The following is a 19,033-nucleotide window of genomic DNA, read 5'->3' as shown; positions in this document are numbered from 1 at the left end:
AGGTAAAAGTCTCTTTGGTTCTTTCTCGGAAGAACCCATAGTAATATACCTACTAAATAAAATGGGGTTTTTATTTTCTTGTTAATTTGCTCACATTTCAAAAACTCTACCATTCAGTTTCCTTACTTGAAATTAGGGCTAGAAACTTATGTCTCATCAGACTGTTGTGAATATCAACAGGCAAAGCACCAGCATGGTACTGGGCATGTAAGCACTCAAAGTTAGTTCCTTTGATTGTGACCCTGGATGGAAGAATATTGCTTGGCCAATTGATCATGAAGTCAGCCGCAAAACTGTGGGTGGGAGCTTGAGGGGTGGCTGAGTGGGATTGGCAGGGTCAAACCAGCTTACGTCAGTATACCCCAGAGTAAATCTAAGTGAAGTGAGAGCCCCTCTGTTGTGTCCAACTCTTTATGACCCCATGGACTATGCAGTTCATGGAATTCTCCAGGCCGGAATACTGGAGTGAATAGCCTTTCCCGTCTCCAGGGGATCTTCCCATCCTAGGAATTGAACCCAAGTCTCCTGCATTGCAGACAGATTCTTTACCAGCTGAGCCACAAGGGGAGCCCAAGAATACTGGAGTGGGTAGGCTATCCATCCTCCAGTGGATCTTCCTGACCCAGGAATTGAACTGGGGTCTCCTGCATTGCAGGTGGATTCTTTACCAACTGAGCTATCATGGAAGCCCCTAGTAAATCTAAAGTCCAAGATAAGTTCAGTATTTTCTCCCTGCCAAAAAAAATGTGAGTTGTGTCTCTCTTGTCATCAAAGATGTCATGCTCATCACATAATTTTTATTGTGCTTTTATTTTTCTAACCTTAGAAGAAATAGGTACTAGCTTGCAGGTAGAGAATGAGGCCGAGTGATTCACCATCATTCCCACATACAAATGGAAAAACTGAGACTCAGGAATTGTGTTTTACCCAAAAGAATATGGCTGGTTAGCCCCTAAGTTCAAATATCTCTCCAGGCATATAGGCAGCTAGTGAGGATGGGTTCTCTGAAGAGTTGTTATAAGCCAAGTACAGTGAGGGTGCAAAATAAAGAGAAGACTTTGGTCTCCCTTTAAGCTAAGGATAAACAGAGGCTAAACTTGTGGAAAACATGTGGAAATCCATCCAACAAGAAATATACATATTTATGATTCCAATTCCTTCAAGTCTTTGCTCAAATTTTACTTTCTTGATAAGACCTACACTGATCATTTTATTATCAATAAATACTGCAACCTTCCCCCCTGCCAATTACTACTGATTCCTGCTGCACTTTCTTTAAATCGAAGTATAGTTGATCTACAGTATTGTGTTAGTTTGAGGTATACAGCAAAGTGGTTCATATTTATATATGTTCTCCAAATTCTTTTCCATTATAGATTATTAAAAGATATTGAATATAGTCCCCTGCATTATATAGTAGGTCCTATCTATTTTCTGTATAGTGGTGCTGCTAAGTCACTTCAGTTGTGTCCGACTGTGTGACCCCATAGACGGCAGCCCACCAGGCTCCCCCATCCCTGGGATTCTCCAGGCAAGAACACTGGAGTGGGTTGCCATTTCCTTCTCCAATGCATGAAAGTGAAAAGTAAAAGTGAAGTCGCTCAGTCGTGTCCGACCCTCAGCGACCCCATGGACTGCAGCCTTCCAGGTTCCTCCTTCCATGGGATTTTCCAGGCAAGAGTACTGGAGTGGGGTGCCATTGCCTTCTCCGATGTATCTGTTAATCCCATTCTCCTAATTTATCCCTCTCCTCCTTTCTCCTTTGGTTACCATAAGTTTGTTTTCTATGTCTGAGTCTAATTTGTTTTAAAAATAAGTTCATTTGTATCATTTGTTTAGATTCCACATATAAGTTATATCATATATTTGAATGACTTCATTTTTAGTATGATAATCTCTGAGTGTAACTCATATTGCTGCAAATGGCAGGTTTTAATTCTTTTTAAGGCTGAGTAATATTCCACTGTGTACACATACCACATTTTCTTGGTCCTATTCATCCATCAATGAACGCTTACATTGCTTCCATGTTTAAGCTGTTGTAAATAGTGTTGCTATGAACATTGGGGTGCAGGTATTTGTTTGAATTAGTTTTTGTCTTTTCCAGATATATGCCCACAAGTAGAATTTCCGGATCATATAGTAATTCTAGTTTTAGTTTTTTAAAGGACCCCCCATACTGTTCTCCATAGTGACTATACCCGTTTACATTCCTACCAACAGTGTAGGAGGGCTCCATTTTCTCCATACTCTCTCCTCCTGATGCATATTCTACCTTACCTATATAATACCTAATATATACTCTATGGATTTAGGTTTATTTTTATTATCTCTCCTTACACACACACAGATATACCTACAAGCACACAAGTGTAAATTCTATAAGTACAAGGATATTCTGTTTTGTTCACTGACGCGTCCCGAGTGCTTAAGTAGTATGAGGCACTCCATGAATCTATGTGGGATAAATAGGTTCTGAGAGACTACAGGAAAGTTTCCAGATAAGGAAGACATTTTGAATACATGCATTTGCTCCCTCCCTAAACCCTAGTAAAATAAGAGTAAAGGAGGCATATCAAGCTGGTTTTAGAAAAGGCAGAGGAACCAGAGATCAAATTGCCAACATCCGCTGGATCATCAAAAAAGCAACAGAGTTCCAGAAAAACATCTATTTCTGCTTTATTGACTATGCCAAAGCCTTTGACTGTGTGGGTCACAATAAACTGTGGAAAATTCTTCAAGAGATGGGAATACAGACCACCTGACCTGCCTCTTGAGAAACCTATATGCAGGTCAGGAAGCAACAGTTAGAACTGGACATGGAACAACAGACTGGTTCCAAATAGGAAAAGGAGTACGTCAAGGCTGTATATTGTCACCCTGCTTATTTAACTTATATGCAGAGGACATCATGAGAAATGCTGGGCTGGAAGAAGCACAAGCTGGAATCAAGATTGCCAGGAGAAATATCAATAACCTCAGATATGCAGATGATACCACCCTTATGGCAGAGAGTGAAGAGGAACTAAAAAGCCTCTTGATGAAAGTGAAAGAGGAGAGTGAAAAAGTTGGCTTAAAGTCAACATTCGAAAAACTAAGATCATAGCATCCCATCACTTCATGGGAAATAGATGGGGAAACAGTGGCTGACTTTATTTTTTGGGGCTCCAAAATCACTGCAGATGGTGATTGCAGCCATGAAATTAAAAGATGCTTACTCCTTGGAAGGAAAGTTATGACCAAACTAGATAGCATATTCAAAAGCAGAGACATTACTTTGCCAACAAAGGTCCATCTAGTCAAGGCTATGGTTTTTCCAGTGGTCATGTACTGATATGAGAGTTGGACTATAAAGAAACCTGAGCACCAAAGAATTGATGCTTTTGAACTGTGGTGTTGGAGAAGATTCTTGAGAGTCCCTTGGACTGCAAGGAGATCCAACCAGTCCATCCTAAAGGAGATCAGTCCTGGGTGTTCATTGGAGGGACTGATGTTGAAGCTGAAACTCCAATACTTTGGCCATCTGTTGTGAAGAGCTGACTCATTTGAAAAGACCCTGATGCTGGGAAAGATTGAGGGCAGGAGGAAAAGGGGATGACAGAGGATGAGATGGTTGGATGGCATCACCTACTCAATGGACATGGGTTTCGGTGGACTCCGGGAGTTGGTGATGGACAGGGAGGCCTGGCATGCTGCGGTTCATGGGGTCGCAAAGGGTTGGACACAACTGAGCACCTGAACTGAACTGAATCTCACAAGGACATAAAGAAGAGAGACAAGACCACAATAAGAGTTCAGAAGCTGGAAAACAGATGTAAAAGTGATCACTGTCTTAGAACCTGGAAAGCTAAAGCTTAAGCCAGCCATTGGGGAGAACCAAGAAGCATTGTGATTTACACTCAAGAAGCCACTAAGGTTCTCGATTTGGTGGTACCTCAACTCAACACATAACACTGGAGGTTTATTCATTGGACAGGGTAAAATGAAGAGTCTCTTGACCAGATTCAGTTAAAGGAAGAGTTATTATATCAATCTGGGTCCATTCAGGAGACAGAAACCACACAATATTATACAAAATATTCCCATGCTCAGTAGAATATTTACATATTGAAGGTCAGCCTCTTTCCTCTTTCAGCTTCTAAATGCTGGCAGCCAAGCTGAACTATTCAGGCAGGAAATTGAAGGGGGCTTCTTTGCGGAGGCTGATAGCCTAAAAGGAAAACCCTACGGTAGTGAGGATGACTCAAAGAAAGAATCCAGTCAGAAACACAGAGATCTGCTTATGTCCACTGGAAATCAAATGTGTCCAACACATGCTCAGAGCCTCTGATTGGCTCTTTGGTGCCCTACGCTTGTATGTAGAAAGAGAACTAAGGATCATCAGTTATCTGTGGAAACATATCTGCCCCAAAAAAAACCAGGAAAAAGAAAATACTTGGAGGACAAGAGACTATGCAAAGAGAAGGAAAATATTCCCTCACATTATTGTTAATATTTTTAAAGGAATAAATGAAAATATTGCATCCATAGAACAAGATAAGAGGCAATAAAAAGGAAAACTCCAAAAGAACTTTTAGAAATTAAAGTATCATAAGATCTTAAAAAAATGCAATAGAAGTTTGTAGGGTGAAGTTGCAGAAACCGCCTAGAAAAGGAAAAGAAAAAGACATGGAAAATAAAAGAGAATGATTTTTTTTTCTAATAAAGGATCAATTCTGGAGACTCTAGAGTGAGAGAATAAAGAGTGGATGAGGAGGAAATAATCAATCAAAAAATTTATCAGAATTGAATGACAAGGATTTCTAGATTGAAGAATCTACCAAAGTCCTTGATGTTGAATGAAAATGGATCCAGACCAAGGCACAGCATCATGAAATTTTGGAAAATAAGGACAAAGAGACTATCTTAAGAACACTCCTTCATGAGATTAATACAGAGAATGGGTTTCTTCAGAAAAAGAAGAAACCAAGAAAAAGGGTCACACAGATTACAGGAGCAGGGAATCCAACCTAGAAAAGAAGAAAAGGGATTCTCTATGATGATGCCAAAGAGAATTCCCAGAACAAGAGCTCTGCACCAGCTTAAAGAGTAACCAGTCTAGGTTGGAGCAGATGAGAGGGCTCCAGGGGAGATTTATTCAAGAAGATGAAACTGAGAGAATACCTAACATGACCAAATTTATTGAGAAGAGATGTAGACAATTAATGGGGAGTTTGGGTTGAACTGATGATTAAGTACATAGAAAACTAAATGAAAAAAATGTCATCAGGAGGGCCAGAGAAAACAAAAGGTTGTGCAAGAAAGATATCATGGGCATATTGCATGGCTTATATGTGAGCAATATTTACATAGTCATAGCAATACAAACACTGAATGTTGTTTTAACCAAATATCAGAACACAGCCATTTGGAGAGGACAGGGAAGGTGAAGCCTGCTCAGCCCATGAGAATGTGGTGGTGGTGGTAATAATGATAACGAAGGTGGTAGTCTCATCTTTCGTGGAGGGAAGTCAATAAATAATGCATGTGAAATCTGTATACCAACAGATAGCCACATAAGCCTGTCATTTAGAGATACAGAAGTAAATGCCAAAAGAGTCAGCTAAAAAGAGTTGAAAATGGGGACTTTCCTGGCAGTCCACTGGGGATGAGGGTTCAGTCCCTGGTTGGGGAGCTAAGATCCCACCTGCTTTACAGCCAAAAAACCAAAACATAAAAAAAAAAGAAGCAATATTGATAAATTCAATAAAGAAGAGTTGAAAATAGTTACTTCTGTGGAACAGAAAACGGTGAGGAGAGGTGGATGGCATACTGCTGTTTTCAAAACAAGACTTATAAAACTATTTGACTCTTTTATGTACAACTTAGGTCTAAAATAAAAACAAAATTCAAAGAAACTACAAAAGACTTTTCAAGTGAACAGAGCCCATTGCAACATTCCCCACCCCTTCAATCTATTATCAAATCCCTGTCTTATCTCATGAATCGCCAGCCTCTCCCCAGTACCTCCACCACCTCAACAAACCAAAGTTCTGACAGAAGAAAGGGAAACACTGGTTGAGTCTGGGATCTGCCCTTCTGGGATCTTGTTAGGAACCCTGGGTCACCTTTAGTCCATTATCAGTAGATAACTTCTCCGGGGACAGTTTAAAGCCTTTCCACTGATGTTACCAATCTCAAAGAGATTCAGATAATCTCTCCTAATGTATTTCCTCTTCTTTACATTTCACTGAATATCTTGATTCCCAAACCCTTGATTCTAAATGCACCTTCTACTCCTTCTTCCTTTAGATTCTCCTTCTTTAGAGACAGGGATGGCCTCAGGGTACATCTGCTTTTAGCAGATACCAACACTTGCCAAGTTGTTAACACTTGGGTAACAGACTATTTCTGTTACCCTTTCATCTTACTGTGTTGCCCTCACCAGGGATAAAAGGCAGAAGCCCTATTAGCTTTGGTTATTTTTACAGAGAACATTATCCTTAAGCTACCAAATTATAGAATATTTTTTCTTTCCCTTTCACTGGCTATCTACTGGCTCTGGTTCTAAGGCTGGCCCATGATATAAACGAGAGAACTCTTTGGAGGACACAGTTAAGTGACCCTGGTAGGTCAGGTGAGCTTATCTGTTCATTGCATGGTACTCAGGGGAGAAGACTCTCTCCTTTTAGATTAGTTCAAAACATTTTGCACTGTCCTTGGCTCTGACCTAGACAACCCTCTTATCTGTGACAGAGAAGGCATACTTATCCTATTTTCATTTAAGCAAAGCTGGAAGAGATATTTAATATCTTAGAGGAATGAATTGGGGATTCAAAGAACTCAAAGGGTTGCAAAGTTAAGATTAACAAAAGATGAAATTTACCATGCTTATATTCAAAATATTAATTTTACAAACAGCATGTAGAAGCTTTTGCTTAACAGTTCAGGTGGGGAAAAAAAGGCTATGAGTCTAACTAATTGCAAGTTTAGCAAGTTGACAGCAAAAAGTGGCTGGGAATGGGGCAGTGACTTCCAAAAAAGTAACTTTTCTTTCTGCCTGAGAACATAGGCAAGATTGTTTATGCTATATTAATCAGTTTGCTAATAATTGTTTAGTGAGGCTCTGCTAAAATTGATTGTGATGATGGTTACACAATCCTGTGAATATACTAAACACCAGGGAACTATACACTTTAAATAGCTGAATTTTATGGCATGTGAATTATATCTCAATAGAGCTGTTACTAAAAAGCAGAGGACTCTGAAGAGGGTTTGTTTATATGGGCTTCATATAATAAACCCGCATAACCTATCATTAGGGCTTCCCTGGTGGCCTGCCAATTCAGGAGACGCAGGTTAGATCCCTGAGTTGAGAAGATCCTCTGGAGAAGGGCACAGTAACCCACTCCAGTATTTTTGCCTGGAGAATCCCATGGGTTCTCTACTAGAGGAGCCTAATGGGCTACAGTCCATTGGGTTGCAAAGAGCCAGACACAACTGAGTGACTAAACAACAACCTATCAATAACCTGTAAGATAGTAACCTATTCAGTTCAGTTCAGTTGCTCAGTTGTGTCCAACTCTTTGTGACAGGAGAGTGAAAAAGTCGGCGTAAAACTCAACATTCAGAAAACTAAGATCATGGCATCTGGTCCCATCACTTCATGGCAAATAGATGGGGAAACAATGAAAACAGTGACAGACTTCATTTTGGGGGCTCCAAAATCACTGCAGATGGTGATTGCAGCCATGAAATTGAAAGACGCTTGCTCCTTGGAAGAAAAGTTATGACCAACCTAGATAGTATATTCAAAAGCAGAGACATTACTTTGCCAACAAAGGTCCGTCTAGTCAAAAGTAATCTATTACATGTTCACATAAACAGATAACATAACAAATTTTTATGGAAAATAACAAGCAACTTAAAGGTTAGTTGCAGTGCGGAATATGAAACCACATCAATGAACTTTTTGTTTTTATTAGAATCCATTGATCTCTCTTGCATTTCAAATGCACCTTTTATCCATGCATGATTTTGTAATGCTCTTTGTTCATTTTGAAAACACTGGCTCACAACGTTACGCAAATCTTCCAAAATGTTCACACGTTTCATTCTACAATATTAAAAAATCACCATCATTAATAATACCACTGATTTCATCAGAGGAGTCTGTAATTTGAGGGGAGTTGTCCAACTCAATGCCACATGCAAGTTTTTCTAACTTCTAACTTTTCCTTGAAAGCTCAAATTTTATCATGAGAACATATACTGGCAGTTTTTTCCTAGATTTCACTAATGAAAACAAGCTGATGTTTTCATTGATGAAAACAATCACTAATGTTCTAAATAACATCTGTCTGAATGTCTATAGTTTGCCTGTCATTCCTTTAAGTAAAAATGATCTTATATGAAAAAAATGATTAGAAAAAAGTGCTTAATTTAACTCACAACTCAAATGTTTATAGTAATGCTTTTTCTTAAGATTATATCATCATTTTGTGATAGTTAGCAGAAGTGCTCTATGCATACGTCCTGTTTTTAACACAAAACTTTTAAAAGATATGTTCTCAGCTGTCAAGATTTAGTATAATTAATAAATTTTACTTCCTAATCAAGAACAGTTTTAAGTGAAACTGAACTCCCTCCAAGTGGGTGACAGAAATACAATGACTCTAGTATATTTTGGTGCTGCTGCCTTGATTCCTGTCAAGGTGCAAAAAGTTTCCATTACTTGGTACAAATGTCAACATGATGGTGAAAAAAGACAAACAAAGGTTTAATATTATCATGAAGTTCATTGCGGTCTCAAAGATCCCTGAGAGCTTCTTGGGGGATCTCCAGGTGTATATGGATCACATGTTGAAAGCTCCTGCATTTAATGCCTTTCTCAAAGTCATGCATTTAGTTTCACCTGAAACTAGGACCTATTAACTCCTCATCTAATAATTTCTCCATTATATTGCAGCATGCCAAAATGAGTGATACAGATAATAAAATATAATGTGCACCCATATTAAAGCCAAATAATCAAATACATGCACCTGAATGTTCATAGCAGCACTATTTACAACAGCCAAGATATGGAAGTAACCCAAATGCCCCTCAACAGACAGGTGGACGAAGAAGATGTGGCCTGCACACGCGCGTGCACATGCGCACGCACACACACACACACGGGAATTTTGTATGCGTGTGTGCTCCGTCATGTCCAGCTCTTTGTGACCCTGTGAGGCTCCTCTGTCCATGGGATTTTCCAGTCAAGAATACTGGAGTGGAAAAAGAATACATTTGAATCAGTTCTGAGATGGATGAAACTGGAGCCGATTACACAGAGTGAAGTAAGCCAGAAAGAAAAACACCAATACAGTATACTAACACATATATATGGAATTTAGAAAGATGGCAATGATGACCCTGTATGTGAGACAGCAAAAGAGACACAGATGTGTAGAGCGGACTTTTGGACTCAGAGGAAGAGGGAGAGGGTGGGATGATTTGGGAGAATGACATTGAAACATGCATACTATCATGTAAGAAACGAATCGCCAGTCTATGTCTGATGCAGGATACAGCATGCTTGGGGCTGGTGCACAGGGATGACCCAGAGAAATGTTTTGGGGAGGGAGGTGGGAGGGGGGTTCATGTTTAGGAATGCATGTACACCCGTGGTGGATTCATGTCAATGTATGGCAAAACCAATACAGTATTGTAAAGTAAAAATTAAAAAAAAAAAGAATACTGGAGTGGGTTGCCATTCCTTTCTCCAGGGGATCTTCCCGACCCAGGGACTGAACCCATGCCTCCTGTGTCTCCTGCATTGGCAGGCAGATTCTTTACCACTGAGCCATCTGGGAAATCCCACAATGGAACTTCACTCAGACATTAAGAGAAAATGAAATTTTGCCATTTGTGACACCATAGATGGACCTAGAGAATATTATGCTTAGTAAAATAAGGCAGACAGAGAAAGACAAATACTGTATGATATCACTTATGTATGATCTAAATAACACAAATAAATAAAAAATAACAGAAATGAATGTATAGGCAAAACAGACTCGCGGAAAACAAACTAGTAGTTTCCAAAGGGGATAGGGAAAGGGAGAGTGGAAAATTAGGGGTATGGAGCTAAGAGACATCAACTACTGTATATAAAATAGAGAAACGGATATATTATATAGCACAGGGAATTATAGCCATTATCTTATGATAACTTTTAATGGAGTATAATCTGTTAAAAAAAAAAACTGAATCACTATGCTGTATCAGTTCAGTTCAGTTTAGTCAGTCTCCCTGAAACTAATGTAATATTGTAAATCAACTATACTTCAGTAAAATACAATAATAATAAAATTTCTACCAGAGGCCTACTTTGAAATCCAGTTAGTTGTTATCAGCCAGACATTACCATTTTAAGCTCCTCTATTCCAGGTCATAAAGATAATTTAAATAGATGTGCTTAAAACCATAAAGAGATGGGATATTGCTCAGACAATCAAAAGAGGCAAGGTGGACATCCATTCCACAGACTGAAAACAACAAAATTTAACTTCTATCACCTTGAGAAAGGGCTTTCATATACTTAAAATCATAGAGTCTTAAAATTAGGTGGAACCTGGGACTTCCCTGCCTGTCTAGTAGTTAAGACTTCACCTTTCAATGCAGGGAATGAGGGTTCAATCTCTGGTCGGGGAGCTAAGATCCCACATGCCTCCCAGCCAAAAAACCAAAACATAAAAACAGAAACAATATTGTAATAAATTCAATAAAGACTTTTTTTTAAAGTTAAATATTTTTTAAGAATTAGGTGGAATCAAAGAGGTAAGCTCATCCATTATCACACCCCATACTAGAGGTTGGACAAATCCGGTGAGGAGTGGCTTACTTCTCCCAAGACCTGTAACAGCTGTCTTTGGATCTCATTTTTCTTATAGGGCCCCTATAGGTATGCAGTTGAATTTTATTATCTCTTGTTAATCTGTCCCATGTCAACTTAATTCTTAGAACAACAGACAAACCTAGAAAGGAAAGAGGAAGAAGTTTTTCCTTCTTTACCATTACCCTTTCCTTCGCCACTGACCAAGCCCTTCTTATGTTCCAGGCACCATGCCACTTAATTCCCAGAATAACTCTATGAAATAGACACCATCGCCAGCCACTTCTCCTTTTCTAAGGCATTATGGTTTGAGGATGTTTGGCAGTTGTATACAGTTGTGTTAATACTGCCTCAATCAGCATATAGAACAGTTCCCTCCCCCTAAAATTTCCCTCATGCCCATTTGCAGTCATATATGTAATTTTAAAAAATAATTTTGTACATACTATTTTTAAAAAGGAATGCTTCTCTTAACAAGATTTATTAAACATCTTCTGATGGCAACAATTTTACAAGATAATCTTAATTTCTGCATAATAGTCTATTAAATAAACGTTTCATAATTTATTTAACCAATGTCCTTTTGTCAGATATCTGGTTTTTGCAATGTCCTGCTCCCTCTTCCTGGAATTAATATTTTACTTCTCATATGCTGTTCTAGTTTGCTTGCTTGTTTTCCCTCATATCTCATACTTGTTAGTCTAGGTTTTGCTAACTCTGTGTCCTCTTTCTTCCTGTTAAGTGTCAGTATTTCCCAAGATTCTGTTGCTGAATCTGCTTACTGTGCAGTCCCTTCCCAGGTGATCAGTTTTCTTCCTAGTTTCAGTATAAATCCCTTGGAGCTCATTTTTATTTTTCTTCCTAGCACTAAGATCCCTATTCCCTACAGTCTACTAGGTACTTTTTCCACATAGATATTCTTGTAATTTCAACTCCACATATTAAAAGTTGAACTCCTATTCTCTTTCCAAAATCTGCTTCTCTCTCTTTTTTAAACCACCTATTTCAGTTAGTGCAGGTGCTTCCTTTCCAGTGAAACAGGAGTGAAACCTCAAAGTCATTTCTGACTACTCTCCCAGGTCATCTCTCATGCGTGCTAAGCTGCTTCAGTCGTGTCCGATTCTTTGTGACCCCATGGGCTATAGCCCACCAGGTTCCTCTGTCCATGGGATTCTAAAGGCAAGAACACTGGAGTGAGTTGCCATGCCCTCCTCCAGGGGATCTTCCCAACCCAAGGATCAAACCTGTGTCTCTTCCGTCTCCTGCCTTGGCAGGATCATTATTTACCACTAGTGCTACCCGGGAAGCATCCAATCAATTAAGTGCTATCGATTTGACTCCAAAAGACCTCTCAACCCAGTGCCCGTCCTTTCCATTTGGCCATTACTATCCTAGTGTTTAGGTCTCATGACCTCCTATCTATCTGATCTTCCAGCCCCAATGTGATCCTTGATCTGCTCTTTATGTTAACTTTCTGAATCATCAGAGATAACTTCTGGAAGAACGGAGATTATTTCCTTCTCCTGCTTGAAAATAGCTGGTGGCTCCCGGGGCTCTGTGTCACTCACCGAAGCATGTTTAAACGCTCCAGGCTGGCTTTCAAGGCCTCTCGCCACGTTGCACTCCAAGTCCTGCATGTTCCGGTTACATCAGCCCTGAACACTCCCAAACACGTTCTTGCTTCTGCTCTACCCTGTGACTATCCAGTCTTCAGCCTGTTTTGCTGATCCTTTGCTCTTTGCCTTTTACTGACAGGTGTTTGCACTATTGTTGGTGAGAATAAAAGTTAGCTCTGCCTACTGGCCTGTTGTGGTCAGCAACGTCGCACCGCCTGCAAGACAATCATGGATGAAGAGCCCATATTGATAATCCTGAGTCAGAGAGGGGGTGGCAGTGAGGGAAGAGAAACTCTCTCAATACAATTTTTCGAAGCACAGAGGCACAGGATCTGTGCTGGGAAGGAAGACACCGTGTTCTCCATTCGTTTATAACACTCTCCTAGAATTCTATGTGCAGCTGTCTCCCCAGCTGAGTGTTGTTTCAGTATTTTCCCCATTCCAGTGAATGGCAAACTGAGGTCTAGAGAAAGCCTGAACTCTTGAGTCAGGCTCCCCTCCCCAAAACAGGCGACAACCGCCCTGTGTGATTCAAAGAGAGAGAGGTTATAAGGATAGCACCTCCTGATTGGCGCAGACGGAGTCAGACAAGCTTGGGGGCTGCTGATTGGCTCCCGCCTGATCAGGCGCTGTTGGGCTGTTGTAAATGTAAATAGCTCTGTGACCAGCAGTAACCCCGGTGAGAGGGGGTGGAGAGGGAAGCTCTTCCTTTCCATTCATGTCTGCGCCCAGCCAGGCCCAGACAAGCTCAGACAGGCAGGCCCTTTAGCAGGGGGGATGGGCAGCACAAGGCTCGGGGTTGTGTCTTCGGAGATCTTAAGCTTGAGCTGAGAGTTAAAACACTCGCCTGCAGAGCTGAGCCAAGGTTGGCAGTTTCCACACGGAGCTGCTTCCTTTCTGTTCTCAGTTTTGGCTGTTTAAGACAGTTTAATAGAATATTCTGTGTAAGGAGGGAAGTGTTGGAGGGCGCTGGGAAGGTCGTTTTATGGGATAACATAAATGGCTGTGGTGGGTGTGCCACAGGGAGATGGAAGCCTGCCCTCCTCTGTTTCTGGTCACAGAATTCTGTTTGTTGAAGAGGTAAGGGCAGAGGCAAAGCATAAAGCCAGAGGGGCTCCTGCTGCCCCGGTTTATGGGGGGATCATCTTTCTACTAGAGGTGCAGCTTCTCCCATCCTCTACCCCCGCCCTGGGAAAGAAAGGGAAGTCAGTGGGAACTGGGCTTTCTTGCAAGTAGGGAGCAGGAAAGGAACAAATGAGTACATGTTAAGTTTAAAGGGTGAAAAAGTAAAAGAATATGGGTGATATGAGCATTGCTTGTGGAAACATAAATGGTGCATCTGCTGTGGAAAACAGTTTGGTGGTTCTGCAAAGAGTTAAATGTAGGATTGCCATACAATCTACCCATTCCTCTCCTAGGTATAAACCCAAATAAATTGAAGACCAGACTCAATTATTTGGGACTTCTCAGGTGGTTCAGTGGTAAAGAATCCTCCTGCCAAGCAGGAGACGTGGGTTTGATCCCTGGGTTGGGGAGAGCCCCTGGGGGAGGAAATGGCAACCCGCTCCAGTATTCTTGCCTGGAAAATCCTATGGGCAGAGGAGCCTGGCGGACTATAGTCCTTGGGGTCGCAGCAGAGTCAGATGTGAGTGAGCACGCACACACTCAATTTCTTACACACAAGTGTTCATAGCAACACAATTCACAATAGTCAAAAGGTGGAAACAACAGAGGAATAGAGAAAGCAATTGTGGTATATTTATACAATGGTATATTATTTGGCATTAAAAAGAAGTGAAGTACTGCGACATACCACAGCATGGGTGGCCGTCGAAATCACTGTGCTGAGAGGAGGAAGCCAGACACAGAAGGTCTGTGTGGACAGCAGGTCACATCTTGTAGGATTCTGTTTGTGTGAAATATCCTGCATAGGTAGATCCATAGAGACAGAAAGCAGATTGGAGGTTGCCAGGGGCTGGCATGAGGGAGACTTGGAGAGTGTGGAACAAGTCTTCTTTTGGGGTGAAGGAAAGGTTTCAGAACTGTATAGAAGTAGGGGTTGCACAGTGTTCTGTATGGACTAAGATGTCACCCTATTGTTCACCTTAAAATGGCTAACTTTATGGTATGTGAGTTTTACTTAAAACATATGGATATGAAACAAGCAAAGAAAAAGACTGAAGGGTGAATCCTCACTGCTGTTCAGAATTCTCTGACTGTGCAGTCAGCCCTTTCATTTTCGTTTTCCTCTGGTTGGTCACAAAGTTTTAAAGCCTGGCCCTGCCCTAGCTGTTCCCTGCTCCTATCGGAGATGGCCAAAAGAAGAGGGCCCCCCTTAGGCCCTTCTGGATGGTCCTGGCCTGGCTGTAGAAGGGCTGCGTGAGTCAGCACAGCAGACACTTGGGCTTTGTGAGCTCTCTGTGGCTTGGGTGCAGCAGGCTTGGTAAGGCCAGGGTGGGGGAGGGGGTAACCTGGGTCTGGAAAAGGGGAAAGCCCTGCCTCCAGCAATCCTAGTATAGAATCTCAACTGCTTGGAACCTGCAATTAAGGCCTGTGGCATTTGCTCCAAAGTCAGCATACAAGAAGCAGCACTTTGCCTGCCGCTTAGTAAGTTAACTACCGGTCACAGAACACAACTCCCACTCCCTGGGACATTTCACACAGTTTGTCGCAGAGACAGAATTTCAAATGAGATGTGAGATCTTTCAATAACTCTATCAAACACAGATTGTTCAGGTGCAGGAGACATTTCTAAAAGATGAGATACCCTTAAAGTGAAATGAAGTCACTCAGTCGTGTCCAACTCTTTGCGACCCCACGGACTGTAGCTTGCCAGGCTCCTTCATCCATGAAATTTTCCAGGCAAGGATACTGGAGTGGGTTGCCATTTTCTTTTCCAAGAGATAGGGCTGCTGCTGCTGCTGCTGCTAAGTTGCTTCGGTTGTAAGGATCTCAAAATGTGGCAGCAGGGTGGAGTATGGTTTGCAAAAGTTTAGAGGAAATGTCAGATATGTTTCTATTGTCAGAGAGGTTAAAACTCAGGTGTGGTTCAATGTTATAACAGGTCATGAGGTGGCATGAGTTGGGTTCTTCTGGACCAGAGAATGCTTCTGCAATTTGACTTTGCATAAATTTAGCTCTTTGCCACTGCAGCCAGGCTTTGCCTCTGTGTAAAGTGCATCTCACCAGCCAGCTACTTGCATATGAGATTTGTGCACTCCAGGTTTACTTAGATGGTTATCTACTTCACACTCATATGGAGAGCAGTTAATGAGTGAACTCCTGGAACTGGATCACAGAATTGTCGCTCACTGCCACACAGTGTTTTTTCTCCCAGTGAATTCGGTTCCCTCATCAGTAAAACTGGGGTAATCAGAGCACTTACTTCACATACCATGAGAAAATGCACTCACTGTCAAGTACTCACTACAGTGCCTGGCTATTGTAAATGTTATCATGGCGTCTGCGGGTCTGGTGGACTTAGAACTCAGATTTCCAGCACCAAAAGGTTGCGGGATTTTTCTGTTGAGGCTTGGCCTCAATCCCTCTATCTAATATAGAACATGGTACATCTGTGAACTTTTCTAAGGAGTTTGGTATCACAAATATATCATTCTAAGTAGGCTTTAGTTTATAGCAACTGCCATTTTTACATGTGGCTGGTGTCTCTGTCTCCAAGACAAAGGTAAGACTTGGAAGGAACAGGGCAATTACAGAGCAACCGGAAAAAATTCCCAACCCGAACCTTTCAAACAAAATAGAGGGAAAGGGGTGGAAAGCCAGATATTGATTAAGAAAGTACACCATCAACTTATTAAGGTCTGGCAAGACCTCAGTGAATATAGACTTGATGTTGGATGCTCAGAATCAGAGAGAATCTTGCTTCTTGTCCAGGGTGAGTTAACTTTACATTAAGAAGTGAGGGAGGTTGGTTCTGGTGAATGTTTAGAAGCCCAGGCATTGACCGGGTAGCTCCTGTTGGAAAATGAAGCTCTCTCAAACCATAAAATGTCCTTCTCTTATCCACTCAGATTCTCAGATAAGGTGGTGGTGGTTTAGTCGCTAAGTCATGTCCAACTCTTGCGACCCCATGGACTGTGGCCTGCCAGGCTCCTCTGTCCATGGGATTTTCCAGGCAAGAATACTGGAGCTGGTTGCCATTTCCTTCTCAGTCTCAGATAAGGTAGTAAAAGCTAAAAACCTTTTCCCCTTAATGATCATGAAGCCTTCTATTCCAGGAATTTACAAGCTTTTCCTTTAATTTTTTTCCTGTCTTCCTGCTGCTGTTAATCAGCATTTTCAGGAAGCTTTATTCCCCCGAGAGACGTTTTTGTTTCCATTTCAGATGAACGACCTGGATGGCCCAGCCTGGCTTGCCAGGTACAGAACTGCTTTCCAAAGAGTGTCTCTTGCTGCTCCCTTCCTCTGTTTCTCTATTTTGGGCTCATGTGACCATGGGACACACAGGAGACGTGGTATTTCCCCAGACCCAAAGTGCTTGCTGGGTGTTAACGTGTTTTATCTAATGGCAGCAGACTCCTGGATTCCTGCTGCCAAGGCTGAGTTTAACCTAAAGTTACCCCTAGAAGGGCAGGAGGGCAGGGCAGGTTACTGGGGTATGAGTCAACCATTGCGGTTTCTACTTCTTTTTCACTCTTAAAGGTACAGGAACAGGACATAAAGGTGGTGAAGAGACTGAATCACAGCCAAAAAGCTCAGACACAGGGCAATCAGATTCACTTTTATTATGAACAAACACAATCTCAGATCAGTACAACTAGCTTCAGAGTTGATATTAATAGAAATTATTCCAAAATTATTCTTAGGTCACAAATAACTACTATCCCACATAAAAAGGGAAAAATCCCACCCAATCAAGGAAAAGGTATCCTGTGTATGTTTCCATGGCAATGAGTTTATGCATTCTCAGATTTTGTCTGGCTAGTTATCCACCCCTTAGCTGATGCATTTATTCAGTCTCTCAGAGAGAACCATATAGATTCCTGATTGCATCCAGGACACGTGGTTCATGGTGGACACACTTTACAGTGGATACTGCTACTATAAAAATACTCAGGACTTAAGAGAATTCCAAGATGCTTTATAAAAAGCATTAGTCACGCCTCAAAACTGCCCTTTGAGGTAGGTCAGTATTATTATCCCATTTTAACAGAAGGAAAACTGAGGCACATTATAGTTAAATGACTTGCCCAGGGTCACACAGCAAGTCAGTGGCACAGTGGTAGGACAGGCCCTGGCCTTAACCACCCATATAACTTTGACATCAAGCTTTCTTGAACTTTTCATGATGACCCATTTGAGCTACATTTATAGAGAATACACTCAGGATACTAGCTAACCAGGAGGAAAATTTTCCATTTTAAATGCTACAACCATCTTTTAATCTAAAATAATAATAATAATAATAAATCAAATACATTCAAAATTCCTTCTACCCTCCATCAAATGCGGGCAATTAAGAAAAACAGCCCTAAGCAAAGTTTCCAAAATGAAGCCCAGAAAGGAATCCTGCAAACAGCTATACTGCTCATTCTCTAGCCAGGCCCCCTTTTATACCAGCCACTTCTGCAGGCTCTGGGGTGCAAAGGGACTCCACAGAGGGAGCAGGGAGGGAGCAGAACAGGCTCAGAGGCAACACTGTTTAGAAAAGATGTAAGGCATCCAGATAAGTTGTCAGCATACCCACAAAGCAAGGACTGTTAGAAATTCAGACACCATCAGATCTGAGTTTCTGGGTCATTAACGCATCATTTGAATTTAGCTTTAGAACCTTAAAAACAGTATTCCTTACTCAGTAGACAACCCCCACCTACACAAGTACAAGTACCCTGGGCCCAAGGACACCATCCAGCCTTGTGTAGGGTCATGGTATAGATCAGATCCATGGAATACAATTAGAATAGAAAGATAAGTTGTTTCTGATCATCAGTTGTAAAGCATGCATCTGATGACCTGTGGAATTAAAACTACCCCACAGGCATTTCCAAGGGGTAGGTGCTTCAGTCAGAGGATCTAATCTACAGTGATCTTCCATTAGATTTTTTTTTTTCCCCTACTGAGAGGAACAGCTCAAAAGACAAGGATGCCTTTAGTTTAGCCCAAGCCCTGTAGCCTCCATCTATCCAATTAATACAGGAAGAAATGCTCTCCTCCTTTCCATCCTTGGAGCTCAACAGTGGCAGAGCATTTGGTATTGTATATTTTCAACCTTTAAATAGGAATAAAGTCAGGCTTCTGCCTTGACAACTGAGGTTACAGGGACAAAGGGACCCAAGGTTCTTCCAACACTCCTCTATACTATTGTCGGCCCTAGACTGTGTTGTGGGGAATGCTGGTTAGTTTGCTGAACAGAGACACTGTTCAGCAAAGTTCATGGCATCTCACGTCCTAAGCCTCAGTCAGGGTCTTGCGGTGCACCCTGGCTCCCTCCAGGGGGCTGGGGCCCCCTTCTGCGTGAGGCACTCTGGAGCCTGCCTTTGCTTCTTGTGCTCCCAGTGAAGGCTAGGCTCCCCATGCTTCTGCAAGCATTGCACTGTCC

At 41.5% G+C, this 19,033-nt stretch overlaps 1 long non-coding RNA gene across 1 annotated transcript in view; it reads right to left on the bottom strand.

Moving 5' to 3' along the window:
* LOC106991766 (uncharacterized) overlaps window positions 1-12,491 on the bottom strand; it is a 44,576-nt gene extending 32,085 nt beyond the window's left edge. The window contains exon 1 of the long non-coding RNA XR_001436509.4: window positions 12,427-12,491. This is a non-coding gene — a long non-coding RNA (uncharacterized LOC106991766). The remainder of the gene's footprint in view (window positions 1-12,426) is intronic.
* Between the last annotated feature and the right edge of the window lie 6,542 nt (window positions 12,492-19,033).

Source organism: Ovis aries, chromosome 22, assembly GCF_016772045.2.
Source record: "Ovis aries strain OAR_USU_Benz2616 breed Rambouillet chromosome 22, ARS-UI_Ramb_v3.0, whole genome shotgun sequence".
NCBI classification, from domain to species: Eukaryota; Metazoa; Chordata; class Mammalia; order Artiodactyla; family Bovidae; genus Ovis; species Ovis aries.
This window is presented reverse-complemented; position numbering and strand designations above follow the sequence as displayed.